The following is an 18,878-nucleotide window of genomic DNA, read 5'->3' as shown; positions in this document are numbered from 1 at the left end:
CCCAAGTCTTCTAGATTTCTTACTTTTGAATTTTTAATGACAAAGACAATTCTCTTCAAGACATTATTCATTTAAATCTTTTTTAGAACATCTTTATTTTTATTTTATAGCATCAGTAATATGTAATCATAAATTTCTGATTTTACAATACTTCTATTTATTAATAATAACAAAATACAGGAAAAGAGGTAGAAAATTTTAAGGAATACTATGGACAGATATGATTTTGGTTGTCGTATGAAACTCCTCCAGTGGCAGACAGAAAGGTTTAGTTTAATTAAGAAATGACATGGGGAATAAGCTGATCCCAAGGGTAAAGAATATTTTATATTTAAAGAGCACTATTTTTTATGACAAGGAATAGATTATAGACTGTGGTTAGCATCTGTTCCAAATAAATGTAAATTGCCTAATTGCCAAAACAAAAAAGGTTTCACTTTTTTTCTTTTAACTCTATCTACAAAGGTAAGCATGCATTTAGCTTCAATTCAAACAGATAGGCATGAATCATTTTTTCCAAAGCAAATTTAGCTTTACAAATATCTATGTACATTTAGCATCAGCAAAAAAGGCATTCGTTTCAGAAGAACTAAAAATAGATCCTTTCCTCTTGCTGCTGCTGCTGCTAAGTCGCTTCAGTCGTGTCCGACTCTGTGTGACCCCATAGACGGCAGCCCACCAGGCTCCCCTGTCCCTGGGATTCTCCAGGCAAGAACACTGGAGTGGGTTGCCATTTCCTTCTCCAATGCATGAAAGTGAAAAGTGAAAGTGAAGTCGCTCAGTTGTGTCCGACTCTTCATGACCCCATGGACTGCAGCCTACCAGGCTCCTCCATCCATGGGATTTTCCAGGCAAGAGTACTGGAGTGGGGTGCCATTGCCTTCTTACTGTTAATTAATTTAGAAAACCCTGATTCAGATAATCTTTTTACTTTTCTTATTCTCATCATTATATTATCAAATGAGAAATTACAGAGTACTTTGTAATATGCATGTGTGTGCTCAGTCGCTTCAGTCTTCTGACTCTCTGGGAACCTATGCACTGTAGCCCACCAGGCTCCTCTGTCCATGGCATTCTCCAGGCAAGAGTACTGGAGTGGGTTGCCATGCCCTCCTCCAGGAGATCTTTCTGCCCCAGATCGAACCCATGTCTCTCATCTATTACATTCCAGGCAGATTCTTTACCACTGAGCCACAGGAAATGTCTTATGATATATTTGGCCAATATATCAAAGATTAAAACCTCATTATCATTATCATCAGTCATCTTAAGTATTAAGATTTATTAAGTGATTACTACATAGTAAGCATATATTTAAGTAGTTTGCATGTAGTATTAAATCAGGATATATCACAAAAACATTTTAAAAATTATTTAACTAAGTTGTACGGTAGTAAAAGGAATTATTAAAATGTGTTCTCATCCAATACCAAGGGAATAATTTGTTTGTTAAAATTAAATTCTATGTCAAATGAATGAGAAAATATTAAAGTAATATTGGCATGTTTTCCTTTTTATCCTAAAGGAAGCAGGCTTCTGAACTGCATTCACCAATTTTAGGTTTTCATTTCCTATTTCAAATTGATTTCATAAACTTTCTCTAAACAGTATTAAATGCATTATGATATAGCTGATTTACATATCATAATCCCTACATCAAATAAAATTGTCATTTCAGTGGAAATACTGGAACAATAAACATGAATTATTTGAGCAAAAACACAAGTGGCTCTATTTAGATGAATTATATAGTGATTTTCTCTTTGAGTTGTATAACGAGAAGCATTGACAGTTTTCAGAAGTCAGAGAAACCAACAAATATGTCACAAGATTTGAGGAAATCTTTGAACCTGAGATTGAGTTTAGAATATAAATACAGTTTGTACAGAATTTGAATAATTGTAATATTTCTTACTTTAGAAATGGTTTTATACAGACAATTCTATTTATTATTCATAAAAAATTTTCATTTCACAAATAAAAAGTTGAGACAAAAAATATTTTAATAAATGTGGAGCACTCCATTCTTGATATTAAGTTTTGCTTTCTTACTTTTTCTGGCTTTTCTTTGACATCTTAGTTTCAGTATGCTTTTCAAATGTACTATCCTACCCGAACAGCAAGGAATAATTTATAAAGGGGATTAAAAAATGATAGAAAACTTTACATACATAAACAGCAGATACAATAATAAGAATAAAGCAGAAGGCAGTTTCTGCGGGAAATGGGTGGCTCAACAAATGTAGGTGCATGCTGCTTGCTAAAAAGATTGATGATTCATTCAACAAGCAGTTTTAATCAGTATCCAAGTACTAGACTCTACATTGATTTAAGTATGTGAATAAAATTTGGTAAAGGTGTTGGGACAAGGTATTGAAAAAGGAGGCATGATTGCATAGACTCATATATAATGCATCTGTCAGCCACTAGCTTCTGACCGTTTAAAAGACTCATTCATAGCATTTTTGCATTTCTAACAATCACATTTTTATTGACAGAATTGTATAATAATGGAAAAGTTTGAATACCTTTAGTACTGTAATGTGTAGTTTAAGATATTGTAGATGGTACATATATAAATATTATATGGCTTCCCTGATGGCTCGGATGATTAAGAATCTGCCTGCCATGCAGAAGACCTGGGTTTGACCCCTGGGTAGGGAAAATCCTCTGAAGAAGGGAATGGCAACACACCCCAGTATTCTTGCTCTTGTATGGACTATTGGTTCTACCCCATGTTTGTCTACATTTTTGCAGCAGAAATCTTGACTTTTGTCCTCACTTAATATCCTTAGAATATGTAATTAGTTGTGTATCTTATTTTCAGTGACTTGTTTTCTATTGACTTTCAAATAAGTTAACACATAATATGAAAATACATGTATAACATGCTGAAAAAAATGAAGCAATTTACTACTTCTGCAAGAATGAGTAAAAAGAGTATAATTTCTAAATATACAGACATGCTGCTGCTGCGGCTGCTAAGTCGCTTCAGTCGTGTCTGACTCTGAGCGACCCCATAGACGGCAGCCCACCAGGCTCCCCGGGCCCTGGGATTCTCCAGGCAAGAACACTGGAGTGGGTTGCCATTTCCTTCTCCAAATATACACACATGCATGCCCCACAAAAAGTATGCTTGATCTCTAACAGGAAAGAGAGGAAGGAGAGATTTACATTTTCAGTGGGAATCCATGTTTATACTTTGGAAATGAAGTGAAGTGAAACTCTCAGTTGCTTCTGGCTCTTTGTGACCCCATGGACTATACAGTCCATGGAATTCTCCAGGTCATAATACTGGAATGGGTAGCCTTTCCCTTCTCCAGGGGATCTTCCCAACCTAGGGATCAAACCTAGGTCCCCCACATTGTGGGTGGATTTTTTACCAGCTGAGCCACAAGGGAAGCCCAAGAATACTGGAGTGGGTAGCCTATACCTTCTCCAGCGAATCTTTCCAACCCAGGGATCAAACAGGGGTCTCCTGCATTGCCGGCAGATTTTTTACCAGCTGAGTTATCAGGGAAGCCTGAAATAACCTCCGCCCAAACAGGGACTTGAACCCTGGACCCTCAGACTAGAAGTCTGAAGCTCTACTGACTGAGCTATCCGGGCTCTTATACCTTGGGGGAAATTCCAAAGAAGCAATCAAATTGATTCATCTTTAATGTATTCTACAAGTTAATGAATCACATTTAGTGGAAGAAATGTACTATGCGTTGCCCAAAAAGATCTACAGAAAAAATGAAAGAAGCTAGTAATATAGTTAATGCAAAAAAGGTGGGAAATCTCAACCTATCACATTCACATGCATGATTAACACAAACACATGCAAAAAAGGAAGAATGAAAAAGTTGAATGGGATCATCAGTAAAACAACAATTGTTGAGGATGTGGGTAATTTAGGAAGATCTCACAGATGAGTTGTGGGTGGTGTCTCTTTCATGCAGTAAGTGAATTAGAGGTGAACATTCTAGCCAGAACTGCTTTTGTGAACATAAACCTGGATGTACTTGCCTCTTTCATCTTGAGTGTTCCTGGACCAAAAGAACAGCTTAAAATTCCTTTTCTCTCAACTGAGAAATCTGAATAGAACTTATCACTACTGATTTATGGACTTTACACGGAAATATACATGTTTGAAAACTAGTAACATCCCATAATATTATATAGTCAGCTCATCAATTTTATTTATAAGAAAAAAATGAAATATGTAGAATGTTAATGCCAAACAAGACTTTGGAAATACCACAGGAAAACCAACACTTTGAAAATTAACTATATTCATCCCTAAAACTATCTTAGGTCACTTACAATATATTTCACCATACAATCAAATTAACTTTCAACTGACAATAATTAAACACAGAATTGAGAGGTGAAGAGAAAAACATAGGCTATAAGAGCAAAATCACTAATGTAAATGAATTTAACTCAAATTTTTGCATTTTTGAGCATTCAGATGAAGAAGTGAAGTGAAGTCGCTCAATCGTGTTCGACTCTTTGCGACCCCATGGACTGTAGCCCACCAGGCTCCTCTGTCCATAGAATTCTCCAGGCAAGAGTACTGGAGTGGGTTGCCATTTCTTCCTCTAGGGGATATTCCCAACCCAGGGATTGAACCCAGGTCTCCCGCATTTCAGTCAGACACTTTACCATCTGAGCCACCAGGGAAGCCCAAATTATAATCACATATCTTCAGAAAAAGTGATAATTCATGGCAGAAAATAAAGATTAAATGGATAACTTTTCTTACAAATTGATTTCATAATGATGAAAAATGTAATTCACAACCTGTTAGGCACCTAGCAATTATAGGTTTGTTTTCTAATGGAATTGGAAAAAATGAATGGTGTACCATCTTTTATATATATAAGGAAACAAAAACCAAAGAAAGTGAAATAACAGTACTTTTGATTGAATCATTCCCACAGATGAAATATGAAGAGATGGAAGCAGAAGACAATGTATCCACAGTTATACAATTTGTACTCCTGGGGTTTTCTGACCTTCCAAACTTCCAAGGGTTACTGTTTGGGGTGTTCTCCATCATTTACATCATTATCTTAACTGGAGATAGTCTCATAATAATACTGCTGCTGCCGCCAAGTCGCTTCAGTCGTGTCCGACTCTGCGACCCCATGGACTGCAGCCTACCAGGCTTCTCCGTCCATGGGATTCTCCAGGCAAGAACATTGGAGTGGGTTGCCATTTCCTTCTCCAATGCATGAAAGTGGAAAGTGGAAAGTGAAAGTGAAGTCACTCAGTCGTGTCTGACTCTTAGCGACCCCATTGACTGCAGCCTACCAGGCTCCTCCATCCATGGGATTTTCCGGGCAACAGTACTGGAGTGGGGTGCCATTGTCTTCTCCCATAATAATACTAACTATGCTTAACCCAGCTCTGCAGAAACCCATGTATTTCTTCCTGGCAAACTTTTCCTCCTTGGAAATCTGTTACGTGTCTCCCTAGGATTTTGGTGAACCTTTGGACTCAGGAGAGAAGAATATTTGTCTTGGACTGTGCCACCCAAATGTGCTTCTTCCTTATCCTTGGAGCCACTGAGTGCTTCCTGCTGGCAGTGATGGCCTATGACCGCTGTGTGGCTGTCTGTGACCCTCTGCATTATCCCCTGGTCATGACCCCAAAGATGTGCCTCCAGCTGGCTGTGGGCTCCTGGGTCAGTGGAATCCCAGTGCAGATAGGGCAAACATGCCAGATCTTCTCTCTGCATTTCTGTCATTCAAACGAGATTAACCACTTCTTCTGTGACATTCCCCCCATTCTGAAGCTGGCCTGTGGAGACACTTTTGCACATGAGCTGTCGGTCTATGCAGTAGCTCTGTTGTTTGCTGCCATCCCTTTTTGTTGAACCTTGCCTCCTATAGCCAAATCATTTCCACTATTCTGAGGTTGCCAACAGCCAGAGGACAGGCTAAGGCCTTCTCCACGTGTTCTTCTCGTCTGTTGGTTGTGGTGTTATTCTTCAGATCTGCTGCCATTACCCACTCAAGACCAAAATCCAGTCATTCTGCAGGAACTGACAGACTCCTCTCTCTGTTCTACACCATAGCGGCTCCGATGTTCAATCTCATGATATACAGCCTTCGGAACAAGGATGTGATTACAGCGCTGAGAAAATTATTACTGATGAGTTTAATTATAATTATAATTATAAATGTTTTAGTTGTTTGCTAAACAGGTAACAGAGAAACATTTTCAGCTTCTATCTTCCCTCTTTAAGGAGTTAGCCACTTCTATTCTCAGATGCACTTAAGAATACTTTAGAAAACTAATCCACAATTTACTGGGCTTGGATAAATACCAGATAAGTGAGTCGTCAATCCTCCATGTCTAAGGAATAATCCTGCCTCATGAATTACATAGTAATTTACACATTAAAAAAGCGAAAACAAAATTGAATCCGGTAAGTTTTTTGGCTTAAATATACTAGAAAATATGTTTATTTATCTAAATAATTATCTCTATCTCCGCACTTGCATTTGTTGGCATTCTTTGATTCTATAGCACAGAAAATGACTATAAGCAGTTGAAAATTGAATGTTTGAAGGAGGGATTGAATGAGTGAATGGGTAAATGAATATTGCTAGTGCCAACATCAGACTGCTAGCAAAAAAATCTAGATTTTTCAGAGAACCAATAATATTGGGAGCATATTTGCTTATCCACTATAAACTCACATGAAATTACTGCAATCATAAAACCAAAAGAATAGCAGTCATAGACTTTGTTCTCTTCCTAAGTGCATGATAAAAACAGTACCTTCCTACTCATCTTAACTGGTTTATTTTGCACATATTTGCATGTTCTACTTAGCAAATTTGATCCAAAATAATTTGCTTTGCATTATTTCATCCTTTACATAACTGCATTCTAACAGCTAAGTCTGTCAATTTGAATTTTTAAAAGAAAATATATATGGATATAAAAGTGAAGAAAAGTTTTAGAAGTTATTTTCAGAATTACCCACAGTCCGTACAATCGCATTACATTAGTGTGTCTGGACTAACCTCCCATGTCTTTATCCCCTCCTTTAGTGTTGAAAACTGTAAATCATTGACTAATATAATCAAGGAAAGTGAACATATCTCACTAGGATTATGAATGCCCATCTTCCCAATTCCATCCTCAAATCAGCAACATTAAGAGATGATTTGTTGTAGCTGTCCCTGAGAACTTCGGCTATAGTTCTTTTGACAATTATTCCATTCTCTAGTTTTAGTTTCAATTATAACCTGTCTTTATCCTGGGATGTACTATCATATGGTGTATCAGAGAATAATTTATGGAAGTTAATGGTTCAATCAAATGAAGACCACATAAGCCAGTCATGCTATTTCATTGGGAGATTGTGATAGATATTCTCTCCAGGTGAAATGAACTAGAATCCCTGGAAACAAGTGCACTACATTAGTTGACAAAATGGACTTTATAGATATGATTAATATCATAAATCATTGAGATGGGGAGATTATTCAGGTAGAACCAATCTGATCACATAAGCCTTAAAAACAAGAAGAGAAAGAAAAGCAATATTCAAAAAATGGGTTATCACAGATGGAACAGAGAAAAGGAGGGCTCATTTTGTCAGTGCTGGCTCCAAAGTCTGTTGGGACAAACAGCAAGGACTGTCCTGATCTCTATAAAGTGAACATGGCATTTGACCAGTTGCCAGCAAGGAATCAGTCCTCTGTTCGACAACCTCAAGGAAGAAAATTCTGCCAATAATTTAATTGAACAAGAAAGATGGAATACTCACTAGAGCAAAAAAAAAAGAAAAAAAAAAAAAAAGAATGTGGCCCTCCCAACAGTTTTGACCTATCATCTACAGACCTCCAAGAAAATAAACTAAAACTGCAAGAGACAGCTAATACACAGAAGATAATGATGTCTTTCACAGAAAATAATATGAGATGGTGTAGACTTGCTCAGGATATACAAATTCAAAACTTCAATCTCATAACCAATTTAACTGTACTATAAGAAGAGACTTCCCTGGTGGCTCAGATGGTAAAGCGTCTGCCTACAATGAGGAAGACCCGGGTTCAATGCCAGGGTCAGGAAGATCTCCTGGAGAAGGAAGTGGTAACCCACTCCAGTATTCTTGCCTGGAAAATCCCATGGACAGAGAAGCCTGGTAGGCTACAGTCCATGGGGTCGCAAAGAGTCGGACACAACTGAGCGACTTCACTTTTCTATGAGGATTTGAAATATTCAATTTCTCAGCCTCCTTTCCATCTGAGTATGAAACAATGACTCAATTTTGGTTAATAACATGAAGATAGATGTCAACAAGTGTTCAGTCTTTTGTTTCCACTACTTTCATCATTTGTGTTAGTCCCTCAGTCATGCCCAACTCTTTGTGACCCCATGGACTGCAGTCCCCTAGGCTCCTCTGTCCATGGGATTTTCCAGGCAATGATACTGGAATGGGTTGCCATTTCCTTCTCCATCTTTCATCCTTGGAAGGGTGCAGAAGTCATATCTAAGAATGGGAAAGCAGGAGAGCATAAGGAACCTGACACTCCAATGTCTTTATTTTTAAAGTATAAGACTAATCAGACCACCCCACCAGAAGTGCTCTGTGAAGCAAACAAATGTGTTTTATTTCACAGGCGTAAATACAATTCTAAAGAAGAGTATATCTGCATACATATTAATGTTTCAAAATGTTTGGTGGTAGTAGATAGTACCTCTTTTGTGTCTGTTCATCTGGTGAAAAGCTGTATTGTGACAGGAAATGTTTCTCAGGAATGTAGATTTTGGTGTTTTTTATTTTTATTTTTTAATTGGCGGATAATTGCTTTATAATGTTGTATTGGTTTCTGCCACACAACAAGGTGGATCAACCCTAAGGGCACATATGTCCCCTCTCTCTTGAACCTCCCTCCCATTCTCCACCCCATCCCACCTCTCTAGGTTGTCATAGAGTACTGGGCTGAGCTGTGTTATGCAGCAACTTCCCATTAGATCTGCTTTGCACACGGTAATGTAGACGATTCAGTGCTACTCTCTCAATTTTCCCCACCCTCTCCTTCCCCTGCTGTGTTCACAAGTCTGTTCTCCATGTCTGCCTCTCTAATCCTGCCCTGCAAATAGATTCATCAGTACTATTTTTCTAGATTCCATTTTATTTGCCTTAATATACAATATTTGTTTTTCTCTTTCTGACTTCCTTCACTCTATATAGCACTTCACTCTAGATTCATCCACCTAATTAGAACTGATACAAATTCATTACTTTCTATGACTGAGCAATATTCAATTATATATATGTACCACACCTTCTTTATCCATTCATCTGTCAGTGTACATCTAGGTTGCTCCAATGTCCTGGCTATTGTCAATAGTGCTGCATATCTCTTTGAATTATGGTTTTCTCAGGGTATATACACAGGAGTGGGATTGCTGGGTCTTATGGAAGTTTTCATGGGGATGATTTTGATCACTGCCTCCTTTATATTACAGACCTCCATTTATAGTTCTTTAGGCAATCTGTCTATCAGATCTAATCCCTTGAATTGATTTGTCACTTCCACTGTATAATCAATCATAAGAGATTTGATTTAGGTAGAGTGCCTGATGAACTATGGAATGAGATTCGTGACACTGTAGAGAAGACAGGGATCAAGACCATCCCCATGCAAAAGAAATGCAAAAAAGCAAAATGGCTGTCTGGGGAGGCTTTACAAATAGCTGTGAAAAGAAGAGAAGCGAAAAGCAAAGGAGAAAAGGAAAGATATAAGCATGTGAATGCAGAGTTCCAAAGAATAGCAAGAAGAGATAAGAAAGCTTTCCTCAGTGATCAATGCAAAGAAATAGAGGAAAACAACAGAATGGGAAAGACTAGGGATCTCTTCAAGAAAATTATAGATATGAAGGGAATATTTCATACAAAGATGGGCTCGATAAAGGACAGAAATGGTATGGACCTAAAAGAAGTAGAAGATATTAAGAAGAGGTGGCAAGAATATACAGAAGAACTGTACAAAAAAGATCTTCATGACCCAGATAATCATGATGATGTGATTACTGACCTAGAGCCAGACACCCTGGGATGTGAAGTCAAGTGGACCTTAGAAAGCATCACTATGAACAAAGCTAGTGGAGGTGATGGAATTCCAGTTGAGCTATTTCAAATCCTGAAAGATGATGCTGTGAAAGTGCTGCACTCAATATGCCAGCAAATTTGGAAAACTCAGCAGTGGCCACAGGACTGGAAAAGGTCAGTTTTCATTCCAATCCCAAAGAAAAGCAATGCCAAAGAATGCTCAAACTACTGCACAATTGCACTCATCTCACATGCTAGTAAAGTAATGCTCAAAATTCTCCAAGCCAGGCCTCAGCAATATGTGAACTGTGAACTTCCTGATGTTCAAGCTGGTTTTAGAAAAGGCAGAGGAACCAGAGATCAAATTGCCAACATGCGCTGGATCATGGAAAAAGCAAGAGAGTTCCAGAAAAACATCTATTTCTGCTTTATTGACTATGCCAAAGCCTTTGACTGTGTGGATCACAACAAACTGTGGAAAATTCTGAAAGAGATGGCAATACCAGACCACCTGACCTGCCTCTTGAAATATCTGCATGCAGGTCAGGAAGCAACAGTTAGAACTGGACATGGAACAACAGACTGGTTCCAAATAGGAAAAGGAGTACGTCAAGGTTGTATATTGTCACCCTGCTTATTTAACTTCTATGCAGAGTACATCATGAGAAAACCTGGGCTGGAAGAAGCACAAGCTGGAATCAAGATTGCCGGGAGAAATATCAATAAGCTCAGATATGCAGTTGACACCACCCTTATGGCAGAAAGTGAAGAAAAACCAAAAAGCCTCTTGCTGAAAGTGAAAGTGGAGAGTGAAAAAGTTGGCTTAAAGCTCAACATTCAGAAAACGAAGATCATGGCATCTGGTCCCATCACTTCATGGGAAATAGATGGGGAAACAGTGGAAACAGTGTCAGGCTCTACTTTTTGGGGGCTCCAAAATCACTGCAGTTGGTGACTGCAGCCATGAAATTAAAAGACGCTTACTCCTTGGAAGGAAAGTTTTGACCAACCTAGATAGCAAGTTCAAAAGCAGAGACATTACTTTGCCAACAAAGGTCTGTCTAGTCAAGGCTATGGTTTTTCCTGTGGTCATGTATGGATGTGAGAGTTGACTGTGAAGAAATCTGAGCGCCGAAGAATGGATGCTTTTGAACTGTTGTGTGGAGAAGACTCTTTAGAGTCCCTTAAACTGCAAGGAGATCTAACCAGTCCATTCTGAAGGAGATCAGCCTTGGGATTTCTTTGGAAGGAATGATGCTAAAGCTGAAACTCCAGTACCCTGGCCACCTCATGCGAAGAGTTGACTCATTGGAAAAGACTCTGATGCTGGGAGGGATTGGGGGCAGAAGGAGAAGGGGATGACAGAGGATGAGATGGCTGGATGGCATCACTGATTCGATGGACGTGAGTCTGAGTGAACTCCGGGAGTTGGTGATGGACAGGGAGGCCTGGAGTGCTGTCATTCATGGGGTTGCAAAGAGTTGGACACGACTGAGCGACTGAACTGACTGAATGGCCTTGTGATTTCCCCTACTTTCTTCAGTTTAAGTCTGAATTTTGCAATAAAGAGTTCATGATTTGAGTCACAGTCATCTCCCAATTTTGTTTCTGCTGCCTATATAGAGCTTCTCCATCTTTGGCTGCAAAGAATGTAATCAGTCTGATTTTGGTATTGACCATCTGGTGATGTCCATGTGTAGAGTCATCTCTTATGTTGTTGGAAGAGGGTGTTTGCTATGACCACTGCATTCTCTTGGCAAAACTCTGTTAGACTCTGTCCCGCTTCATTTCGTACTCAAAGACCAAACTTACCTGTTAATCCAGGTATCTCTTGACTTCCTACTTTTGCATTCCAGTCCCCTATGATGAAAAGGACATATATTGGGTGTGTTAGTTCTAGAAGGTCTTGGAGGTAATAATAGAACGATTCAATTTCAGCTTCTTTGGCATTAGTGGTTGGAGCATAGCCTTGGATTATTGTGATATTGAATGGTTTGCCTTGGAAACAAATGGAGATCTGTCATTTTTGAGAGTGCACCCAAGTACTGCATTTCAGACTCTTTTGTTGACTATGAGGGCTACTCCATTTCTTCTAAGGGATTCTTGCTCACAGTAATAGATATAATGATCATCTGAATTAAATTTACCCATTGCTATCCATTTTAGTTCACTGGTTACTAAAATGTCAGTGTTCACTCTTGCCATCTCCTGTTTGACCACTTCTAATTTACCTTGATTCATGGACCTAACATTCCAGGTTCCTATGCAGTATTGTTTATTACAGCATCGGACTTTACTTTCACCACCAGACACACTCACAGATGAGTGCTGTTTCCACTGTGGCTCAGCCTCTTCATTCCTTCTGGAGCTATTTCTTCACTCTTCAGTAGCATATTGGGCACCTACCAACCTGGGAAATTCATCTTTCAGTGTCATATCTTTTTTCCTTTCCATACTGTTCACAGGGTTCTCAAGGTAAGAATGCTGAAGTGGTTTCCATTCCCTTTCCAGTGGAACACACTTTGTCAGAACTCTCTGCCATTTAGTTCAGTCACTCAGTTGTGTCCGACTCCTTGCAAACCCATGAACTGCAGCATGCCAGGCCTCCCTGTCCATCACCAACTCCTGGAATCCACCCAAACTCATGTCCATGGAGTTGGTGATGCCATACAGCCATCTCATCCTCTGTCATCCCCTTCTCCTCCTGCCCCCAATCCCTCCCAGCATCACGGTCTTTTCCAATGAGTCAACTCTTCGCATGAGGTGGCTAAAGTATTGGAGTTTCAGCTTTAGCATCAGTCCTTCCAAAGAAATCCCAGGGCTGATCTCCTTCAGAATGAACTGGTTGGATCTCCTTGCAGTCCAAGGGACTCTCGAGAGTCTTCTCCAACACAACAGTTCAAAAGCATCAATTCTTCAGCGCTCAGATTTCTTCACGGTCCAACTCTCACATCCATACATGACCACTGGAAAAACCATAGCCTAGACTAGATGGATCTTTGTTGGCAAAGTAATGTCTCTGCTTTTGAATATGCTATCTAGGTTGGTCATAACTTTCCTTCCAAGGAGTAAGCGTCTTTTAATTTCATGGCTACAATCACCATCTGCAGTGATTTTGGAGTCCTCAAAAAATAAAGTCTGACACTGTTTCCACTGTTTCCCCATCTATTTCCCATGAAGTGATGGGACCAGATACCATGATCTTCGTTTTCTGAATGTTGAGCTTTAAGCCAACTTTTTCACTCTCCTCTTTCACTTTCATCAAGAGGCTTTTTAGTTCCTCTTCACTTTCTGCCATAAGCGTGGCATCATCTGCATATCTGAGCTTATTGATATTTCTCCCAGCAATCTTGATTCCAGCTTGTGCTTCTTCCAGCCCAGCGTTTCTCATGCTGTACTCTGCATGTAAGTTAAATAAGCAGAGTGACAATATACAGCCTTGACATACTCCTTTTCCTATTTGGAACCAGTGTATTGTTCCATGTCCAGTTCTAACGGTTGCTTCCTGACCTGCATACAGGTTTCTCAAGAGGCAGGTCAGGTGGTCTGGTGTTCCCATCTTTCAGAATTCTCCAGTTTTGTGATCCACTACCGGGGTCTAGCCCCGGTTGGATCCAGGGATTCCCTCAGGCGGATGGCGTAGGTGATTAAAGGATAGATAAAAGGAAGAAGACAGAGGTGAACTAACTGGTTTATGCGGAAAGCCAATAAAACCTGTGACATCAGGTTGCTCTGACCACGGAGGCCACAGGCGCCCTCTCAAATAGTGGAAAGGTGCCCCCACCTTAGGCACCTTCTCAAGTGGGTCTTAGAAGTCCAGGCAAGTAAGTGGTCTCAGAGAGCCCCCATGCTCCGATCAGTCACCCTGAAGGAAGAACAGAGAAGAAAAGGAGAGAAAAGGAAGCAAGAAAGAACTACACGTGGAGACCAAGCTTTGAGCAAGGCCCGTGGCTTTATTTTCAAAGGGAGCTTATATACCTTAAGTTGTGCATAGAGGATAATAGGGGGTGTGAAATCATGCAAAGTCAGCAGTCTTTGATCCTTATCGAGACCAGGCTTTCTTTTCTGCAAACTTATCGTATACAAATGGTTTAGGTGATTTACATCATCTTCTGGCCAGAAGGCCTGTTAACATTTTATGACCCTGATAAAGGTTTGTCAAACATAAGACTTATTTTCTCTAAGAGTAATTATTTTAAGGTTTGGAGGCATCCTCCGAAGGTGTTAGATAAAGTTGCATTCCTATAGGGCAAAGACGCAGTGGGCTTACAACAAAGGAAAGAATTCATTACCTTAAGGGTCTAAAGTTGTTAACACCAAGGCCACTACTTATTTTTTCTATATACCAACTATATTAATTAATACACTTCCAAGGATACAATACAGGGGATGTGGAAACTTGGCAGCAAGCATTGGCTCAACAATGAAATCTTCTACTAGTTCTTTTCTAACAATTTCTAACTCTCCAAGAGGCTGTATACTATTTGAATATCTTAAGCTTGTCCTGCGGTTGGAAGACTGTAAACAATCGTATGCATAGCTGTAGGAGTCTGGGTAAACCTGTCAGGCAAGTTAGAAAGCCATCTGAGGGGTTTGGATTGAAACACTCCTATTATGCCCAAGAGGCTAATTAATAGAGCTCTAAGTTGATTTCCTTCAGAGAAAAGTGGTCGGGGATAGCCCCCCGTTAATGTCAGAGGAGTTGGTGAAAGTCGTAAAATAGTGAAACAGACAGATTCTGGTTTTGGGGTAGACGCTCAGGCAGATCCTGTGGGGGGTCCTAGAGCCCTGACTCGCCTTGCCAGTCAGGGCTCTCCCGCATGACCATGTCATGGGTGGGAACTCCCGTGCTGGCTCCCGGCAATCCACACAGTCAAAGGCTTTGGCATAGTCAATAAAGCAGAAGTAGAATTTCCTGGAATTCTTTTGCTTTTTCCATGATCCAGCAGATGTTGGCAATTTGATCTCTGGTTCCTCTGCCTTTTCTAAAACCAGCTTGAACATCAGGAAGTTCACAGTTCACGTATTGCTGAAGCCTGGCTTGGAGAATTTTGAGCATTACTTTACTAGCATGTGAGATGAGTGCAATTGTGCGGCAGTTTGAGCATTCTTTGGCATTGCCTTTCTTTGGGATTGGAATGAAGACTGACCTTTTTCCAGTCCTGTGGCCACTGCTGAGTTTTCCAAATTTGCTGGCATATTGAGTGCAGCACTTTCACAGCATTATCTTTCAGGATTTGAAATAGCTCAACTGAAATTCCATCACCTCCACTAGCTTTGTTCATAGTGATGAACAAAGGCCCACTTGACTTCACATTCCAGGATGTCTGGCTCTAGGTGAGTGATCATACCATCGTGATTATCTGGGTCATGAAGATCTTTTTTGTATAGTTCTGTGTATTCTTGCCACCTCTTCTTAATATCTTTTGCTTCTGTTAGGTCCATACCATTTCTGTCCTTTACCGAGCCCATCTTTGCATGAAATGTTCCCTTTGTATCTCTAATTTTCTTGAAGAGATCTCTAGTCTTCCCCATTCTGTTGTTTTCCTCTATTTCTTTGCATTGATCTCTGAGGAAGGCTTTCTTATCTCTTCTTGCTATTCTTTGGAACTCTGCATTCAGATGCTTATATCTTTCCTTTTCTCCTTTGCTTTTCACTTCTCTTCTTTTCACAGATATTTGTAAGGTCTCCCCAGACAGCCATTTTGCTTTTTTGCATTTTTTTTTTTTTTGCATGGGGATGGTCTTGATCTGTCTCCTGTACAGTGTCATGAACCTCCATCCATAGTTCATCAGACTATCTATCAGATCTAGTCCCTTAAATCTATTTCTCACTTCCACTGTATAATAATAAGCGCTTTGATTTAGTTCATACATGAATGGTCTAGTGGTTTTCCCTACTTTCTTCTGTTTAAGTCTGAATTTGGCAATAAGGAGTTCATGATCTGAGTCACAGTCAGCTCCTGGTCTTGTTTTTGCTGACTGTATAGAGCTTCTCCATCTTTGGCTGAAAAGAATATAATCAATCTGATTTCGGTTGACCATCTGGTGATGTCCCTGTGTAGAGTCTTCTCTTGTGTTGTTGGAAGAGGGTGTTTGCTATGATCAGTGCGTTCTCTTGGCAAAACTCTTTTTGGCTTTTGCACTGCTTCATTCCATATTCCAAGGCCAAATTTGCCTGTTACCCCAGGTGTTTCTTGACTTCCTACTTTTGCATTCCAGTCCCATATAATGAAAAAGGTTCATTATATGGGATAACATTCAAGGTCAGGAGGGGCGGCCGTGAGGAGATACCCCTTGTCCAAGGTAAGGAGCAGCAGCTGTGCTTTGCTGGAAGAGCTGTGAAGAGATACCCCACGTCCAAGGTAAAAGAAACCCAAGTAAGATGGTAGGTGTTGTGAGAGGTCATCAGAGGACACACTGAAACCATAATCACAGAAAAGTAGTCAGTCTAACCACACGGACCACAGCCTTGTCTAACTCAATGAAACTAAGCCATGCCGTGTGGGGCCACCCAAGATGGGTGGGTCATGGTGGAGAGGTCTGACAGAATATGGTCCACTGGAGAAGGGAATGGCAAACCACTTCAGTATTCTTGCCTTGAGAACCCCATTAACAGTATGAAAAGGCAAAATGATAGGATACTGAAAGAGGAACTCCCCAGGTCGGTAGGTGCCCAGTATGCTACTGGAGATCAGTGGAGAAATAACTCCAGAAAGAATGAAGGGATGGAGCCTAAGCAAAAAGAATACCCAGCTGTGGATGTGACTGGTGATAGAAGCAAGGTCCAATGCTGTAAAGAGCAATATTGCATAGGAACCTGGAATGTTAGGTCCATGAATCAAGGCAAATTAGAAGTGGTCAAACAGGAGATGGCAAGAGTGAACATCGACATTCTAGGAATCAGCAAACTAAAATGGACTGGAATGGGTGAATTTAACTCAGATGACCATTATATCTACTACTGTGGGCAGCAATCCCTTAGAAGAAATGGAGTAGCCATCATGGTCAACAAAAGAGTCCGAAATGCAGTACTTGGATGCAATCTCAAAAAGGACAGAATGATCTCTGTTTGTTTCCAAGGCAAGCCATTCAATATCACAGTAATCCAAGTCTATGCCCCAACCAGTAATGCTCAAGAAGCTGAAGTTGAACAGTTCTATGAAGACCTACAAGACAGCACTCTTATCAGGGATAGGTCAATTTCTATTGAACACATGGATACTAGAAATATTTGTCACAGCCATCTAGGAAGCATGAACTTTTCAATTAAAACTCTAGGGGATTGCCTTTGGATTTATACATTCTTGGGAAGATGTTAGTTTAGATATACATATAGTATTACAGCCAAAGTATTTTAAAATTAATCACAGTAATTTCAGTAGTTAATATGAGGATTACTTAAAGTTTCTATAGCTAATAAGAATTTTAATAAGTGTGAGTTGAGAAAAGTCATCCATTCAGAGTGGAATGAGTTTTGTATGTAACCAAATTATTTTCCTAGAACTGTAAATTGCAAGAATGATATATCTTCCCTTTGTTTTAATAGGATCACTCTAGTGGCTCAGACGGTAAAGCGTCTGTCTGTTATGCAGAAGACCCAGGTTCAATCCCTGGGTTGGGAAGATCCCCTGGAGAAGGAAATGGCAGCCCACTCCAGTATTCTTGCCTGGAAAATCCCATGGATCTCGGAGCCTGGTAGGCTACCGTCCATGGGGTTGCAAAGAGTCGGACACGACTGAGCGACTTCACTTTCACTTTTGTTTTAATATGTTGATTTGTGGTTATTAATTCATGACTGTTAAACCACTTTTCAGTTTCTGGAATAAAATCCAGTGCGTTAATATTCTGTCTTGAATATTCATTATATAACCTCATGAGAAAGATTGATCTATAAATTTATTTCTTATAATAGCTTTTTTTGAATTGATTGTTAAAAATCAGTGAATATAATGCATTATTAAGTATCCTCTCAATCTATTCTCTAGAAAGACTTGTGCATGATTGACAATATTTCTTAAATGTTTGGAAAAATTCACCAACATAATAAACAGGGCATAGGATTTCTTTGTTAGGAAGTTTTTGAAAACAAATTCCATTACTTTGGGCTTCCCCAGTGACTCAGTGGTAAAGAATCTGCCTGCAAGACAGAAGACACAGGAGACAGGGGTTCGTTCCTGTCAGGGATATGTCTTGGAGAAGGGCATGGCCACCCATTCCAGTATTCTTGCCAGCAAAATCCCATGGACAGAGAAGCCTGGCAGGCTAAAATCCATGGGGTCACAAAGAGTCAGACATGACTGAGCACACTCAGACATCCATTACTTTAATAGATAAGATTTTACCTAGATTTTCTATTTTTATTGTATAAGATTGAATGCTATGTTTTTTCAAGGAAGGTGTTTATTTCACTAAGATTTGTAATTTCTTAATAGCGATTCTTCACAATATATTCTTATCTGCCCTACCTGTAGAATATTACCTATGCCCATTTTTCCCCCTAATCAGTAAAGAAAGAGATAAAGTTTGGATTGTTTTTAACTCAATATGTCAGACTCAATATATAACATGCTTTTGTTGTCTCTCTTTGACCTCAGAAACATAATCAATCATAGTAATGATAATGAGAAATAAATCAAATGGCAAAGTCACATCAATAAAAACAATGGTGGGATTTCCCTGGTGGTCCAGGGGTTAAGGTTCTTTGCTTCCACTGCAGGGAGCACGGGCTTTATCCCTGGTTGGGAAGCTAAGATCTCACATGCTGTGCAGCACAGCCAAAAATAAAAATAAATAAATTCAAACAAAGGTA

General features: G+C 39.6%; 1 non-coding gene and 1 pseudogene across 1 annotated transcript; one reads left to right on the top strand and one right to left on the bottom strand.

The window, feature by feature from the left end:
* Positions 1 to 3,536: 3,536 nt before the first annotated feature.
* TRNAR-UCU (transfer RNA arginine (anticodon UCU)) lies at positions 3,537 to 3,609 on the bottom strand. Its single transcript has one exon. It is a non-coding gene; the product is annotated as a tRNA-Arg (tRNA).
* Positions 3,610 to 4,928: 1,319 nt separating this feature from the next.
* Positions 4,929 to 6,192, top strand: LOC109565870 (olfactory receptor 10AG1-like; annotated as a pseudogene).
* The last annotated feature ends 12,686 nt before the right edge of the window (positions 6,193 to 18,878 follow it).

Source organism: Bos indicus, chromosome 16 (assembly GCF_029378745.1).
Source record: "Bos indicus isolate NIAB-ARS_2022 breed Sahiwal x Tharparkar chromosome 16, NIAB-ARS_B.indTharparkar_mat_pri_1.0, whole genome shotgun sequence".
Taxonomy (NCBI): domain Eukaryota; kingdom Metazoa; phylum Chordata; class Mammalia; order Artiodactyla; family Bovidae; genus Bos; species Bos indicus.
Note: the sequence above shows the minus strand (reverse complement) of the source record. Positions and strands in the feature narration are given on the sequence as shown.